Below are 17,835 nucleotides of genomic sequence, written 5' to 3'. Positions count from 1 at the left end.
GGAGAAACGTGCAAAGAAGAAGGCATGCTTGGCAAACCCTCACTATGAACAACTCCTGCCCGGAAACCTATGTCCCCACTGTGGAAGGACGTGTGGATCCAGAATTGGCCTCCACAGTCACTTACCAACTCACTGTTAAGACCGTGTTCATGGAAGACAATCTTACTCAGCTACGAGTGATTGCCGAAGAAGAAGACGAAAGAAGAGGTGGGTATGACTCAGGGAAAACTTCTAATTGGGCAATCTTAATCATGCCCATGGGCCAGAAATTCCCCACTAATGAGAAGGAAGGAAGGAAGATAAAAGGTGCCATTATATTTTGCTTGCTTGTTTTCCTATGCTTTACAAGATATCAGATTATAGGAGAACATGCATTTAAGAACCAATGATGAAAGAAAGAAAGAAAGAAAGAAAGAAAGAAAGAAAGAAAGGGAAGTCTAGGCTTCTATTCCATCCAGTCACAGCAAGTCCCACCCTCTCCTCCTTCTGTACCTCTTGTGTACCAAGAAACCTATCTGGAATGCAGCACAGTGAGATTCTGAGCTGCATTTGTGTGTGACCCCAAACTGGACTTTGCAAGAGCACTCAAACTGCAAGATCAACCAAATTGCAAGATATAACTTAAGGAATTCCCCACCCTTTTACCCCTCACCCCACCCCACATTGTTTAAAAACATTTTGAACAGCCACAATCTCTTCCAATGAAGATGTAAGTCCAGGTAACAATTTCACACACTACGGCAATTACTCTTTTGTGGCAATCATGTTCAAAAATGCATTTAACAATCCACACACCTTTAAGATTAATGGCAGAGATGTGATACCAGAAAAAAAAATATTCTAAAGATTGATGTCAGATTTAAAGAAGAGGTCAGAGAGAGAAGGAAGACCTTTTCTCATTAAATGAGAGTTGAAGGATGAATATCAGGAAATAATGAGGGAAAATAAGCCAGATTTTATGGACAGTGAAAGCTTCGATCTTTTAAAGTTTGATAAATAGGCATAGCAGGGTGGTCTGATCAATGCGGATTAATAATGATGCCTTTAAAAAAAGAGGACACGGAGTTCCATGCATATTTCTATGACACATAAACATTTATAGAAAAAATGAAGCATGGTATCTTAAATATAAAGTGATGGAAAAATAGTCATGTTTTTATTATGAGATCACCACAAGGTCCTCACACTGCATTAATAAGAACTTGGTTTGCAGCAAAGAATGTCCCATGTAATGATGCAGCTTATTTTCAAATAAGCTAAACTCAAAGATCAACACGAGGGATTAAACTAATTCACAATGAATGAGGAAGAAATTCAGTTCACATTTAAAGGGAAAGTATTTTTCTGAAACAATATGCAAACCCAAACACAGCTACCCTTCATTATTCACACTTACTGGGGTGAAGGGTTAGCATGCAAGCCTAATGGCTGCCTAGTTGTTCCAATAACCACAGGAATTCAAAGTCTTCTGTGAATGATCAAACAGAACAGACCTCAATTAAAAAGAACCCACAGGATTGGAAAGTGGTATGCAGAAGAGCACGAGAACCCTGCAAGCAAAGTTGCAGAAACTTCACTCAGACAACATAATAGAAAAGCAAACCACTGACACTTCAGACAAGGAAGGCCTGGCCAAAATGGTGTGAGGTGGCTCAAGGGCAAGGCAGGGCTTGAAAATGACTTACATGTCAGATGAGCCAGTGAATATATTTCATAGGTTAGGCATGCTCCTAAAGCAACCTGGACAGAGGCCTTTCAGCATCTTGAAACTAGAATAGAAACCCCTTCAGCTAAAATGCTGGATGTAACTAAGAAAGCTAATGGATCTGGTGACAGTCTGAAATGGAGATTCTCAAAATGACAGTGCAGGATCTAGAGCTCATGCTTGAAGATCAAATCAACTGTGAGTGCCTCAATAACTTTTGCTTTGGCGTGCACGGCAGTGTCTGTGTGTGTGTGTGTGTGTGTGTGTGTGTGTGTGTGTGTGTTCTATCAGATGCAGGGGGAGAGGAATGCTTTCTTAGTAACATTAATCCCAGAACTCACCTCATTCTGATTGATATTGAGAGAGTGTTGGACGTGTCTTATAAGGCCAAATAGTGGTCTTGTGTATGGGACGCAGCACTTTCAGAACACTTAACCCACCACTGTTTAAGGGAATGGCAAAACATGATAGCATTGACAAAATTTGATTTTCTTTTATCCGCTTTATAAGCAAACATAATATAAACTGTTGCCCTCCAGGGACTCGGACTTCACACTGGAAAGATTTTCTTAAGTCATGACTGGGAATCAGCTTTTCTCCTCTTGGTTGCTTTAATACAGTGTTGTGCTTGTATGTTTATGAACTGTTGTTCATGCAGTGCCCGTGTTATATTTACTTGTTTTATTAAAAATTAAAAACAACACATTTAATAATAATAATAATTAACACTTGTCTGAATTTTGCAGTGCCATTCTCTGGTCAAGCAATGTGTACAAAAATGCATATTTTAGCTAAACTAACATACAAAGATACATTATTATATTAATGAAAATGGGTTTACCAAAATGTGTGCATTGTTAGAAAATACATGTGTATTTTAGAATAAATTTACACCAAAATGTTGATGAATTTCTAAAGATTTCTTATAAAAGGATGTAAACTGGTGTGAAAATGTGGAGCACAGAATTTAAGATTGGAGAAATGAGAAAATGAGAGAGATGCAGATTGACAAATTTAGATTTAGGTGGGACAACCAACTGATTATGCAGTCATTTGATAGGAAGTTATCAAGTGCCATAACAGATAACAGAAAATTAAATGTATGTATTCATTAGGTCTCTCAGGACTTATATACAATACCAGAAATTATGGAGTATAGATTTAGTTAAGCTAATAAAAGCATCATGTAAAAGACAGAGAACTTAACTGTTCCATTCCTAACTGGGGGACCAGATGTATGTTTGATGCATTTATGAGATGTTGGGCTCTGTCAAACATGCATGCCCTCAATAGCTTCAGATCAAATTTGTGAAAAGTCTCCACTGGGGGGGGGGGGATGAGTTGGATCCAGACCTGCAGAACAATGCTAACTATGCCTACTCAAAAGAAGTCCTATTGAATGCAATGGAGTGTACTCCTTGGTAAATGGAGTTAGAATTGCAAACTATATTAATCATACTTTAGTCCCATTGTTTCAATTAGTCTGAGATTATATGGAAGTTGTACAGTGGTACCTCGGGTTACAAAACACTTCGGGTTCCAGACTCTGCTAAACTGGAAGTAGTACCTTGGGTTAAGAACTTTACCTCAAGATGAGAACAGAAATCATGTGGCGGCAGCAGGAGGCCCCATTAGGTAAAGTGATACCTCAGGTTAAGAATGGTTTCAGGTTAAGAACAGACCTCCGGAACGAATTAAGTTCATAACCAGAGGTACCACTGTATCTATGATTCAGATAGGTAGCTGTGTTGGTCTGACACAGTTGAAATATATAAATACTATCCCATGCTTTTTCCTGTAGGACTAATTGCAGTAATTAACAGTCGTCAACAGGTTTACCATACCCATTGAGTCAATCACCCATCTCTTACTACCCACCTGAGAAAAACCCCACCCCACCCTCCCACTATATATAAAGGTCTGGTGAATTCTGTTTTAGTGTATCTGAAGAAGTGTGCATGCACACAAAAGCTTATACCCAGAACATACTTAGTTGGTCTCTAAGGTGCTACTGGACAACTTGTATCTATGATGTTTAGCTGATGTTGCAGTAAGCATTCATACATATATTAACCAACCCTGAGTTCCATGGAGTACTGTGTCCAGTTTTGGGCACCACAGATTAAGAGGGGTGTGAACAAACTGCGACATTTCTGGAAACGGTGACAAAAACAGTGAGGGCTCTGCAGATCGAGATCTCTGAAGAAAGAGTGAAGGAGTTGTGATTTTTTCACCTGGAGAAGAGATGATTAAGTCATCATCTAATATTTGAATGTCTGCATTTATGACTGAGCAGATTTGTTTTATGTTGCTCCACAACGCAGGACACAAAGCAATGGGTTCAAATTACCAGAAAAAAATTGAAATTAAGAAGTATTAAAAACAAAATCATGATGGTGAGCACTTTGACAGTGGAACACAATGCCTTGTAAGTTGTACTTTCCTTTATTGGAAGTTTTTAAGCAGAAGTCAGATGGCCAGCAGTCAGAAATGCCATAGTGGTGGATATCCAACGTTAACTGGGTTGAAAGGTGGATTAGATTGCTACTGAAGTTACTTCTACTTCACAGTGCAATCCTATGAGTGCCTACTTAGAAGTCTGCCCTTTTGAGTTCAGTTAGGTTTACTTCTAGGTAAGTGAGTATAGAATTTCAGCTTCCGTCTCATTGAAAAAAGTAGGACTTAGTGAAATAGTTACGACTGGCTTGTAATCTTGACTTCAAAGACACTGGGCTATGATTTAATTAGCTGTCTCTGGTACAGTGCCTGGGAGTTTACCCATTTCCCCCCATTGGCACTTGTTTACTATTATAACTAACTTTTCTAGAACAGTGCCTTTCCTACGATCCCCCTAGAGGCAAGGAGGCCCGATTGCCAGCTTTACCAGTTAAATTCATGCCAATAGCCCATTCTTGCAGATTTGGGAATGATTATGTGTTTCTTTCAAATGCCTTAAAAAGGTGCTTGTATTGGTGCTGTGGTGACATGCAAGTGTATGTTTTACATTTAAATGAATAACTCATGATGAAACAATTGTATCTGATTAATTTTTCATTAGTTGACAGTTCTAATTAAAAAGAAAATATACATTTTCAGTCCATGCTCAGGAGGCAGCCACTGTTGGAAACAGGGTCTGACCTTTTTGACTACTTAAATATTTATGGCTGTACAGTGAATTTCTGCTTATAAAAGATGGATTTAGTGCATACAAGGACCTGGACATGTCCTCAGGCATGTTGCCTACAAAGGAAATATTTCACTCCCACCCTGCACTTGCCAGTACACTGATAGAAATCATTTTGATAAAGTTAGCTTGTTTCTTTAGTTTGTTTTTCAAAAGTCAGGCCAATCTGAATCCTTTTTATCTTCTGTTTTATTCACATACCTCACTCTAGTTAAAATACTTGAAAGGTAACTATTCGGCAGACCCTCAAGTATGATGAAATCCTACTTGCATCAAAAAGTCTACCACGTGATAAAAAAAACTTCATTGCAAAATGGGGAGTAACCTCTTCTTCTGAGACTTGGGGCTAGAAGATGAAGCGAGAGGAATAAGCAGAGCTGCTTCCAAGCAGGTCAAGTTGGGTGAGGCAAAGTCTTGGCAAAATCAAGTGAGGCAAAGTCAAGACAAAGCTTTTTAAGGAGTCCAGGACCATGGTCAGATCCCTATAGGCCCTGCTAGCTGAACTGTGAATGATCTCAGCCAAAACCTGGGGCCATCTGAGGCTTTATATATGCTGGCAAGGGCTATACTATTGTTGGCCTCATAGTTGCAAGTTTTGATGACTTAAAGGATCTTTGTCTGATTTTACAGGCACTGGCAGCTGCCAGGAGGAAACTGGGGGAGGTACAGAAGTTCTCCTAGTTGAGCAGACAGCATTTTCTCCTCGTTTATATCTTCTGCAGGGTAGTGCTAAGTTTCAGTGGGCATGACTGGCAGTGTTACTGCTTTTTGTGAATTTTTCAAAATGGTTTCATAGCCTCATCATGGATGTGATGAAATTGACTCTGCCAGTCCACAAAGGTTAGATATTGACAATACCAATATCTTTTAGTCCTGAAGGTACCTCAAAAATTCCTTATTGTTTCATCAGTCACTATAACAGTTCATTCAAAATTGGTTTATTAATCCCTTGCCTAAATGATGGTGGTGGTGATGATGATAACAACAATTGCTTAATATTAAAACAAACAAAATATATAAGTTCTATTTATCCCCATGTACACATATGGTTGAAAGGTTCACACAGTCACTATCCATGGTTTTTCCAGTATGTGAAAAAGATGTATGCATGTACCAAAGTGTGTGCAACCATTCAAAGAGGGACCTGGACCAATCAAGGCCATCTTCTTGCATAGAGGACCTTTATGTATATACATCAGCACATAAAAAAACCCTTTTTCATGCTGGCCAAACATTAATTGGTGAGGAGGCATTTCTCCTGCAGGCACCAGAGCACACACATGTTCACCTGACCTGTGCAGGCCCCTCACACATTTCTACACATGGGAGCAGTTGTGTGCAGCATATGCACTCTTATGTCATAGGCCTGAGCCCCAAGTTAAGGACTTTGCAACATTCCTATCTCTGGGTAAAAATGTGCAAAATTCTTTTGAGAAATCCCACACCTCTTACATAGAAACTTCCATGTCTGCCTCAAAGGCTTGCTTTATGTGAGATAGCAGAGAAACTCTAGCATACACCTTTCAAAATGATTTGGCACACTCTTACAAAGCCCTGCATGATTTCAGACAACTCAGGCTAGCTGTCCTTTCCTGGGAATGCACTATTGTTTAATGTACCTTCATTCAGAACAATCCTATTCTATAAATTATGTATAAATGAATGTCTCAACTGAATGGACACAACCTGCTTGAGTTTCATGTCCAGACACCTGCATTTATCCACAGAAGTGTTGGGATGTTTGGTGATAAGGGTTTATAAATGATGGTTCCATTGTACAAGCTGTCAGTCAGCCGAGTTGTGATTAACCCATAGAGTTAAGAGTATGTTTTCCTGTCATGTACTAATAAAGTCATTTGTCACTTTTTATTTTGTACCTCAGCAGGCACAAAAGAGCAACTTCCACCTTCCTGTTTAATTGCACACCTACCGTTATTCCATCTGACAGCCAACCTAAAAGAAGAGCAAGCAAATTTTTTGGCCAGGTAGGTTTGCTAATTAGGCCATGCTTTGGATGTTTAAGTATAGGGAATCACAGAAGGGCTAAGTTTAATCCATAGTGGTTCTAGCAGAGCAGACCTTGAAGCAGATGCAGCTGTAATGTAGAGCCTGGCTATATATACAATTGATTGTTTGGTATGTTTGGGATGGTAGCATGTAGATAGGTTTGTCTATAAGTTGGTCTATAAGGTGCTACTGGACAATTTTATATATATATACATATTCCATAGTCACCAGCATTCCAAGCTTCTTCAGAAACAAACAAACAAACAAATAAAAATAAATACAAACAAACATAAATAAATCAAGCCAATGGCCCATCTAATCCAGTATCCTGCACAGAAGTGGCCAGCCAGATGCCTGTGGAAATCTACAAGTAGAACAGGAGCACAAAAGCACTCTCCCCTCTTGAGGTTTCCAACAACTGGTACTCAGAAGCATCAAAGCCTCCAACTAGACTTGCTGCGTCTTGTTGCTCTCAGGATACTTCATGAGACCATCTCCTTCCCTCCTTCCAGCCTTCCTTCCAGCCCCTCCTGAAAATTCACCCTTTCTGTGATTTTATTTGCTAAATTTATATATACCAACTTTCATATGTGTATCACAGGGCCGTTTAGAGTAAAGCCTTTTGAATTGCTCACTCATCCCCACAGCCATACTGCAACCTTCCCCGACCAACCTTCAGAGGTTTTGAGTCACAAATCCCATCCATTCCAGCCACCATGGCCTATCATTGGGATTGATGGGAACCCAAATCCAGAAGCCTCTGGAGGGCACTGGTGAGCAAAGGCTCCCTACCTGTATTTAATTCTAAATCCACATAGCTGAAATAACTGAATATGTTTACACTGTTCCTTCTTCCTCTGTTGCTTTCCTTTTGACTATTTTTAGTCTTGTGGGGGAGTGACCTGTTCTTTCCTCCTCTTCTCTGCCATTCCTTACCAGTGATAATATACAGAAGAGTCTAGGGCATAAGAATGAAGACTCCATCACCACTACCTGCTACTGACTCCCCACCATGGATGTAAGAATTAGAAAGAGGAGGGGTTTATAATCACCATTAGCAATCTTATTCTGAACTAAATCAATTCTTTGGACTGACCCTGATGCATTTGTATAGGGACAGGGGGGAAATCTCTGAATTTTAGTTTCAGGTCCCCCCCCCATTCTTTCCCATTTGCTGCCCTCTGATGTGAACCTGCCCTATGCCAAAGGGCAAATTGGTGGGGGGCCCTCCCTCACCTAGTTGGTAGTGAGAAAGACCAAGGCCAGAATAGTGAGAAAGAGATGGCTAGAAGCAGGTAGAAGCCTGAGAAAGAGAGACATGCATGATTCCTTTTCAAACCCCAAGGAAGCGAGACCTTCTGGTGTGAGCCCCTCTACCGTAGGCTCAGGTTGTATGTATGTGTAAACCTGATATCATAAAGGCACTACAGTCTCTGCTGTCCCTCATTCCAAGGAAACTGAGTAAGCACCTGGAACCCCTGGAATCTCACACCTCTCAGACATTTCTGGAAGAGGAATGAATAGTGTGGTGGGGGCATCACCCCAGAGGCAATGAGTAACTGCCACTTCTCAGGATAGAGAGGGGGAGGTGAGGGACGTGGTGCAAATGTGCCACCCTCCTCATTAGATTGGCTCTCCCAGCAAGGTACAAGTGTGTGGACCTCACCACTGCCCCTCCCCTCCCTCTATTTTTCCTGATACGTTGGCATGACTAAGGTAAACAGAAATCAGGTGAGCAGTACAACCTTACCACAATAACTACTGTGGTATCAGCTATGCAAATGCATTTAATGCACACTTTCCCCTAATATATGCATTTTTATAGATATGTGTATTTGGTTGGAGTAATGTGTAGTCAAATTTGTAGAAAGGTGAATTTAGGAGGATAGCTCTGTTTTGGTTCACACAGTGTTTTGGGAAGTGTGAATTAGGCAGGCAGGCTCTCATTTGAATATGAACTGTACCAAATTGCTTCCCCATCCCTAAATTTGTATTCCATGCCCATTTGTTTCTGAGATGTGGTGCGTCATGATCTTATATATAAATTACTATAGCTTTATACTCTTTCTTCTACAGAAGTGTTTGACAAATGTAATTTTCTTCCCTGTTCCATATCTCTGCTATATCTTGTTTCTCCACAAATTCTTTTGCCCGAGCTTTCAGTCTAAGCAACTTGTTTGAATTTATTCCCCCCCTTGCTCTCTTTCTCTCTCTCTCTGATAAGTGAATTAAAATGACAGTAAGAAAACCAAAAGCTCAAGAGGTGAAAGAAAGAGGCAAATGAAATGGCTTTATTTCCCAGACACCATAAATCAGAACCTCCCTACTTATAATGTAGCAAGATGATCAACCGATTCCTTCATGCATGCTGGGCTTATTTGTCTTTTCCAAACCATGGTACTTCACTTCCTCAGAACATACATTGAATAAAATACAGTGTAAAATTCAGCTAGGTAAGGCTGAGAGTCAGGGACTGGTCCAGGGTCACCCATTGAATGGGATTTTGAACCTTGGTCTCCCAGGTCCTAGTTTGACACATAGTGGCCTTTTCACAGAATGACAACTATCTATCTAACACCTGGTCATGCTAAAGTACATTGATTTCCATGTGTTGGATTGTGGTTACAGTTTTTCAGCACATAAAGACTGGGGCAAGTCTGTTTCCCCTTCAATTCCTTGTTGGAAGGACTGGCCCTACCATTAGATAAAGTGAGACAAATACCTCAGTCAGGAAATTCTGGGATGGTAGTGACAGCACAGTGCTGAAAGACAGAGCTTTATGGAACATGTGACCTGCTCTGGGCCCCCAGAATTTGCCTGCTACATTCAGGTTCAGTGAAGGGTGCTGTCTTATTACCAGTGCTGAAGTAGGATTCAACTGCCAGTGCAAACAGGTTTTGTACAGGGATCTGTGGTGTGTGTATGAGCATGCACACACACGTTTGTGCATGTGTGCACATCCTGTCCTGGGCTCGGATTCAACATATAACCAATGTTATATATACATCAGTCCTGGCACAGTCCTCAAGCCCTGCACCTCAGGATAGCCACATTGACAGCCTCCCCTAAAATCTGGCCAGGGACCCCATTTTCAAGCACAGCACTGTTGAAATTATAATTCAGCAAAACATCACAAATCTAATGATGCTTCTCACATGATTGTATCATAAAATTATGCATAAACTCACATATGTTCCTCAACTTTAAAAGGCTTTAAGAATATGGGCAGGATGGTGATTCATTGCCTCGTATCCTTACACCAGCATCCTCTCCCTGGTTGTAATAAGTGCCCAAGGCCTCAGTTTTTGAGAACAGAACTGCAAGGCTTCACTCTCCCTTACATGTGCAAAATCCACAGAGAAATAACGCCACTCTGATGAGCAACATCATAAACCATAATGACAAAAAAAAGTACTAGAAAGGACTGTTCAAACAGCCAGTAGCAGATGTTGGAGAAATAAGCCTTATGGATTTATGGTCAGTTAAGTCTGACAGATGGAGATGAGAGATTAATCCTTTTCTTCCCTGGCAGACTCAATCCCTTTTCCCTAGCCCCTCATAATTGCCTTTCATCAATGGTCTTAGCATTTCAACCATTTCATGTGATAGTTCTAAACTTTAGTTAACATTAAACAGCAACATGATTTTGCCTCAGGTAATTAAGAGCAGGTTGATATGCCAACTTGAGCAGGTAATATCTGGGAAAGCTGGTGTCATGTTCTAGTATACAGATTCAGTGTAACTTTTTGCATAGCCTGTGGGGAGCTGATGCTTGCTCCAGACCTTGCGAGTGAGTAAGTGCTAACAAGGCTTAAATGAGGGTGGACTAGCATCCTAACAACTGAAACTATCAGACGCAAATAATATTGTGAGTCCAAGGCGGATTCTGATTTGTGGTTTTTTACTTGATGCCCATCTCCCCAACAATGTGTGACAAACTTTGGAAATGTGGAAGAGTTTCAAAAGCCGATTGTGATAAAGGAAAGAAATAATAATCATGGGGGACTTCAACTCCCCCGATATTTATTGGGACTCAAACTCTGCCAAGCGTATAGTCTGACAAATTCCTCCAATGCATAGCTGAAACATTGCTATACAGTGGTACCTCGGGTTAAGTACTTAATTTGTTCCGGAGGTCTGTTCTAAACCTAAAACTGTTCTTAACCTGAAGCACCACTTTAAGTAATGGGGCCTCCCGCTGCCGTTGCACCGCCGCTGCACGATTTCTGTTCTCATCCTGAAGCAAAGTTCTTAACCTGAAGCACTATTTCTGGGTTAGCGGAGTCTGTAGCCTGAAGCGTATGTAACCTGAAGCGTATGTAACCTGAGGTACCACTGTACTGTATATAAAATACTTTGCATTTGTAGAGTGCTTTCAAGTCCTTCAGATTTATTTATCATTTATTGGATTTATATGCCATCTTTTTCCCCAAGGCACCCAATTTTTAAATACATTATATAGAGTTTAAAGGGACGGTGTGCTCTCAGGACAAATGAAACCCAGTGGTATGTATGTTCCCTGACCTGGGCTCCCCCATTTCTGCCTTCCCTCGAGGTAGTCCCAAGGAACGTGGGAGAGGAATTGCCTAGTACCTCTCAGGCCTGGAATGGTTGATGGTTTTGTCAGATGCTGATGGTACTGTGCACCCTGAATTGGGCTCCTCACTTCTCCTTACCACATTCCTGTGAGTTTGTATTCCCCCAGTTGCAATAGCAGATCATGTCCTGCTTGCACTCATGTACTGCTTGTAGGCTTTCCATTTTTTAAAAAAATAATATTTATTAAAGTTTCAAAAAAAATTTACAAAAATAAGGAAAAAGAAAAAAGAAAAAATACAGAAAAAGTAAAAACAGTTAAAAAGAAATCCATCTTTCCATAACTTATCTTTCATTTACTTATTTCCTTGACCTCCTCACACCTCCCTTTTTTGTATTCTAAATCAATTGATTGTTTCAGCAAGTCCTTTCCATTCTTGTATTTATCTTATTAATTTATCTTAATATATTGTAACTTTATATTCTGACCTGTTAACAATCCATTCTTCCTTAACCCTATATAACATTACTGCAAAAACCACATTACTTCATTCCAACATCCTTTTAACATTCCTTAATTTTACAATGTTTCTGTAGATAGTCTTTAAATTTCTTCCAATCTTCTTCCACCAACTCTTCTCCCTGGTCTCGGATTCTGCCAGTCATTTCCGCCAGTTCCATATAGTCCATCACTTTCATCTGCCATGCTTGTAGGCTTTCCATAGGCATGTGGCTGACCACAGTAGAAAGAGAGTGCTGTTTATTTGGTCAGAATAAGCAGTGCTGCTTTTTATGTTTCTGTGAATGAGTGCAGTGGATTATATTACTTCTACCAAGCCTTCTGGCAGAGGGTGTTTACAGAAACAGGCTATATTATGGGTCAACATGTGGAATGCACCCCAATATTAGGACTGTTGACTATTTTTAGAGATAGGCAATCTGATCTTTGCTATAAAGAACTAATTACTTTTCTTTTAGTAGCGGATGCCGACTCATGGAATTGGAAATGACTGGAACACCCGTGTATCTCAAGTTGGAAACAGAATGTATGCTCTGTTACTGTACCAGAAAAAATAATCAAGAGATTGCTTGCATTGAATAATATAAATGATGTTGAAAATATGACATCATTTTGTAAAAAATACTTTACTGATAATCCTGAAGAATGGCAAACTTAACTCAACTGCTTTGTCCTGGAGGGGCAGAGGGGGACGAGGGGAATTTAGCTTTAGTATCCTCTCTTTTTTTGGATTTATTTATTGGAAATCAATAAAACTATATTTATTTAGAAAGAAAGAAAAAAGTTTTTAAAAGCCTGCAAGCCCTGCAGAGGAGCACAACTCTTGCTTTGTAAACTTAAAACTCATCAGTCGATAATGCAACAAAAAAGAGCATTGTAGAGTGAAATTTGCTTACTTAACAATGAACTGAATCCCTTCATCCTCTCTGACTAATATCTACACCCACCACCTTGATATTTCTTGTCCAGAGGAATTGGGGAGCTGTGTTGTTGCCTTGATCTGCTATATTATGTGATGTGAACCATGCAAGTGAGATCATCCAGGGATGGGTGTCCAGTGAGCATTTCTCTCTTACAAGCTGGTCTCACTTTCAAATGCCAAATGTTCATGAGGCCATACAAACATCATTTGTTAGATATATAGCATTGACTTCAAAGCCCTGGGAGTTGTGAGTAAGGGGTTGTCATTAATCTTCAGACAAATGCTGAAAGAGGCTACCTTGGACACAACTAGATCTTCCCCTAACATACTTTGGAGGGACATTGCTGTTTGATATGACAACTATGTAACAGATTAGATTACGATCTGGGAAACATGGATTCAAGTAGAACTTTTGCCAGGGATTCATTATATAGGTTTTCTTGACACATAGTCTCTCAACCTCATGCAACCAAATGCAAACTGAATTTGGCATATTAGGTTTGTAAACAATCAGTGGTAGGAGTCTTGTTTTGTGGGGAGCAGTTGCTGTACATTTTTAAATGCTATAGTGTCATACATTAAGATCATGTTGAAACAAATTGGGCAAGGTCTTGAAGGCTCTATTTGAAATCACAAACACTTCCAATTGCACATTAAGGCTTTCTCTGCTAGTGGGCCCAGTTCAAGCTTTTTGTGTTAATTCACAAACTACAGAACAAATTACCTTAAGGACTATCTGATTCCTTATGTTTCATCTTAGTCATTGAGATCCTCTGCTGTGGCACTTATTGTGGTTCCTTATGCCCCCGAGGGTTGCTTGATCTTCGTTAGGGAATAAGTGTTTCATGTGGCAGGCTCCACTTTGCAGGAGCACCTTCCCAGGGAGCTTAGGCATAAATCATCCTTGCCTTCTTTTAGACATCTCCTAAAAACTGCATTTTCCAGACAGACCTTTGTAATGTGATTTTTTTTTTTGACCAGCTAGTATTCATAGATGTTTTAATTGATATTTTTATTGTTTTTGTTGCACTTTAGCATGGTGTATAATGCCTTTCCACATTTTCTTTCACAAAACTATGGCTTATAAATATTTAAACAAATAAGGGAGCAAGGGGTTGGCCCATAGCTCAGTCATATTTCACATGCTCTGGAGGCAGGAAACTATGGATCCAATCTCTTGCAAGCTCCCTCTGTCTGAGAGTCGCCTTCTGCCAATCAAGACAAGCTCTGGTTGGACAGGCCCAATGATCTGATTCAAGTTAAGTAAATTTTTAAAAATTCTGCTCCAATGCGGCATTCAAGAACACTTCAGAGAGTCTCCTGTCCTGGAATGCTTTTCCAAGAGATGCAATGGGGGTGTAAGCCTTCCTATACAGCTGTATTGCTCGTTTAATCATATTCTTTTTAAAGTCATGAATGGAAAACTCTGTGGCCCTCCAGAAGTCAATGGACCAACTCTCACCAGTGCCAGTCAATATGGCCAATGATGTGGGGTGAGTTGTAGGTGAAGAATACATTCCTCATCTCTCTTTTAACTAATGAGCAGCATAGGATACAGCTTTTGATGGTCAGATCCTCAATCCATCTAGTCAAGTTTTGTCTGCTTCCTCTGTCCAGCAGTTCAGTAAGCAGTAGTGGCTGGTGTCCTTTGGGATGCAGAAAGCAGGGAGACCAGTGGTAGATGGAGTCAATGACAGACAGAGACAACTAATTCTAGTTTTGCCCTGCCCGGCTGTGTTATATATGTGCAACACTGAGATTGTAGAGAATGGAGCAGACAGTCAGCATAGCTTCCTGGGCTGGTTAGTAAAACAACAGGTACTTGGGTGTGAGCTGAGGGCAGACTGAGCTTTGTGGGAAAGTGTCCCATTCTTCCTAATATACCAGCCTCCACTATGTAAAAGAAACAGGGTTTTGCCAGTCCTGCTGCTTTAGGTTCTCCTAACTGGAAATGCCAGGAATTCAACTCGATGCCCATTTCTGCATGCAAAACATGTACTCAGTCATTGAGCTATACAACCCCTTCATTGGTTAGAGCCATTTCTATCTTGCATGGGATATCCACTTTTTGGCAAGCTCTTTTAAATTAAGGGGTGAACAACAGAGATGGAAAGTCACATTGCCATTCAGAATAACTGAAGCAGTTAAGGAGACAGGGCTTAAGCTAAAGCATGACTCTTTCCCCTGTGCATTCAAGTTTGTTCCTCCATAATTAAGACATGCAAATTGGTTTGCATAAGTTTCAGAAGCGTGTCCCACAACCTGCATCTTTGTTTCCGCACTATTTGTAATGTACTGATGCTACTAATGTGTATGCATTAAACTCAGCTTTGGGCTGGCCACATTCCAAGAGTACGTAAGCATAGAGAACAATTAGAGGAAGGGTTCATATGAATAGCATAGGACGTGGCTAATATCTCTATTATAACTTTCTGAGAACTATGCAATTATTTTGTCTCTGCCTTTCAAGTCACCTATGTAAAGGTCAGAAAAATACAGGTGTTCTCTTCTTTAGTAGGCAATGGTTCTTTACTTGACAAAAGAAGGAATTAGGAAATTATATGGAGCCCACCCAGGAACTAAAACAGGAGTGTGCCACGACAGAACAACTGAAAGAAGAGGATGTTGCTGAATCTTGGGCGCCAGAGACGGAGGGAGCAGCGGCCCAGCAGGAACATAAATTTTTGGAGTTGACAAATGAACTTGGAAAAAACCAGACTTGGAAAGATAACGTTTGGTTAGGTTTGGAAATGGGGGGCTGGATAGACCCCCCTTTACAGGGAGATTTGGACTTTTCGAGTCTGGCAATGGGCCGTCTGATGTCTGGAGCTGTGGGGGCTCTCAATTTTGGAGGGAATCTGGAACATGTTTTTAAATACCATATGGAGTCCAGTCTGGTCTATAGAAAAGGGGCTGATTTGTTGAAAAGGGTCCAAAACATTACCAAGCTGGAGTTCCCGAGAATGAAAGGAAAATATGAAGAAGAGCTGTGGAAGGGACATGGAAGAGACTTGAGGGCCTCGGATATAAGGTTACCAGGTTAATGTGCTAGATTAATAGGTTAAAAAGGACTGACAAAGCCCGGGAGCAGGAGGAAGGGACGCTGGATGAAGATTGGATAGTTTTTCTCTTTTTTTATATATAATTAAGATTGTTCTATAAAATTAATGAATGTTAGAAAAATGTTGAAATGAAATTACTTGGCTCTTGTAAAAATGTCTAAAGAATTAGGTAAGAATGTTATGGTTAGGAGAAGTTGGTAAAAATAAGATTTAAGCTTTAAACTTTAAGGTTTCAATATGATAAGATGAAAACAGAATTAAGGTAATGTAATGACAGAATATTATGAATTAAGGAAAGGATTTGCTGCGATTATTATTAATCAGGATACAAGAAAAGGGAGGAGGAGGAGGTCAAAGAAAGAAGGTATTGAAAGTGGGGAATCTGAGAATGATGGTTTTATTTTTTTTTTCTGTCTTGTTTTTTCTTTGTGTGTGTGAAATTTTTTATTATTTTTTTTAAAAAAACCTTTTTTCCAATAAATATCATTTTTTTTAAAAAAAAAGACAAAAGAATGAATTGATTTTTTTTTAATAAATTTTTTATTGGTTTTTCAACACATATTAAAGACAATACAACACAATACATAAACAAACAAACATATAAACACGTATAATTTCTTTAACCTTTTTTCCTTAAACCTTCTTTCAACGACTTTCCCATACCTCCCCTTTCTGCATCCCTGTTTTAAATCTTTCCAGCAACCCCTAATTTCAATTACTTATAACACTTTCTTTAAATCTTTTTTCTCATATCCAATTGTTTGTCACTGCAATTCTATTTTGCATTACCCAAGACATTTTAACACTCATTAATTTTACAACAGTTCTTAAGATAAACTTTAAATTTCTTCCAATCTTCTTCCACCGTCTCTTTCCCTTGGTCACGGATTCTGCCAGTCATCTCAGCCAGTCCCATGTAGTCTATCACCTTGGTCTGCCATTCTTCCAGTGTGGGTAGCTCTTGTGTCTTCCAATACTTTGCTAAGAGTACTCTTGCTGCTGTTGTAGCATACATAAAAAACGTCCTATCTTTCCTTGACACCAATTGGCCTACCATGCCCAGGAGGAAGGCTTCTGGTTTCTTCACGAATGTGCATTTAAGCACTTTTTTCATTTCATTATAAATCATTTCCCAGAAGACCTTGATCCTTGGGCACGTCCACCAAAGGTGGTAGAAAGTACCTTCAGTTTCCTTACATTTCCAACATTTATTATTGGGCGTATGATAATTTTTGCAAGCTTGACTGGGGTCATGTACCACCTATAGATCATTTTCATAATGTTCTCTTTTAAGGCATTACATGCCGTAAACTTTATACCGGTAGTCCATAACTGTTCCCAATCAGCAAACATAATGCCATGACCAATGTCTTGTGCCCATTTAATCATAGCTGATTTAACCGTCTCATCCTGTGTATTCCATTTCAACAGCAAGTTATACATTCTTGACAGATTCTTAGTATTGGGTTCCAATAGCTCTGTTTCTAATTTTGACCTCTTCACCTGGAAGCCAATTTTCCTGTCCAATTTGAAAACTTCATTTATCTGGTAATAATGAAGCCAGTCTCTTACTTTGGACTTCAATTTCTCATAACCCTGCAATTTCACTTTTCCCTCCTCATGTTCTATAATTTCCCAATATTTTGGCCATTTGGATTCCATATTAAGTTTTTTCACTTCCTTGGCTTCCATTGGTGACAACCACCTAGGGGTTTTGTTTTCCAACAAATCTTTGTACCGAATCCAAACATTGTATAGTGCTTTCCTAACAATATGGTTTTTGAAACCTTGGTGGGTTTTAACCTTGTCATACCATATATATGCATGCCAGCCAATTCTGTTATTGAACCCTTCCAAATCCAAAATGTCTGTGTTTTCAAGAAGCAGCCAGCTTTTCAG

The 17,835-nt window shown here is 39.7% G+C and overlaps 1 long non-coding RNA gene across 2 annotated transcripts in view; it reads left to right on the top strand.

Moving 5' to 3' along the window:
- Positions 1–1,706: 1,706 nt before the first annotated feature.
- LOC310754127 overlaps positions 1,707–17,835 on the top strand; it is a 70,894-nt gene continuing 54,765 nt past the window's right edge. Inside the window, exon 1 of one of the 2 annotated variants that reach the window (XR_014543635.1) lies at positions 1,707–1,903. This is a non-coding gene — a long non-coding RNA (uncharacterized lncRNA). The remainder of the gene's footprint in view (positions 1,904–17,835) is intronic. The other variant, XR_014543636.1, reaches the window with a different exon arrangement.

This window comes from Podarcis filfolensis (genome assembly GCF_964270895.1).
Source record: "Podarcis filfolensis genome assembly, chromosome: Z".
NCBI lineage: Eukaryota > Metazoa > Chordata > Lepidosauria > Squamata > Lacertidae > Podarcis > Podarcis filfolensis.
The sequence above is the reverse complement of the archived record's forward strand: the minus strand, read 5'-3'. Positions and strand labels throughout refer to the sequence as shown.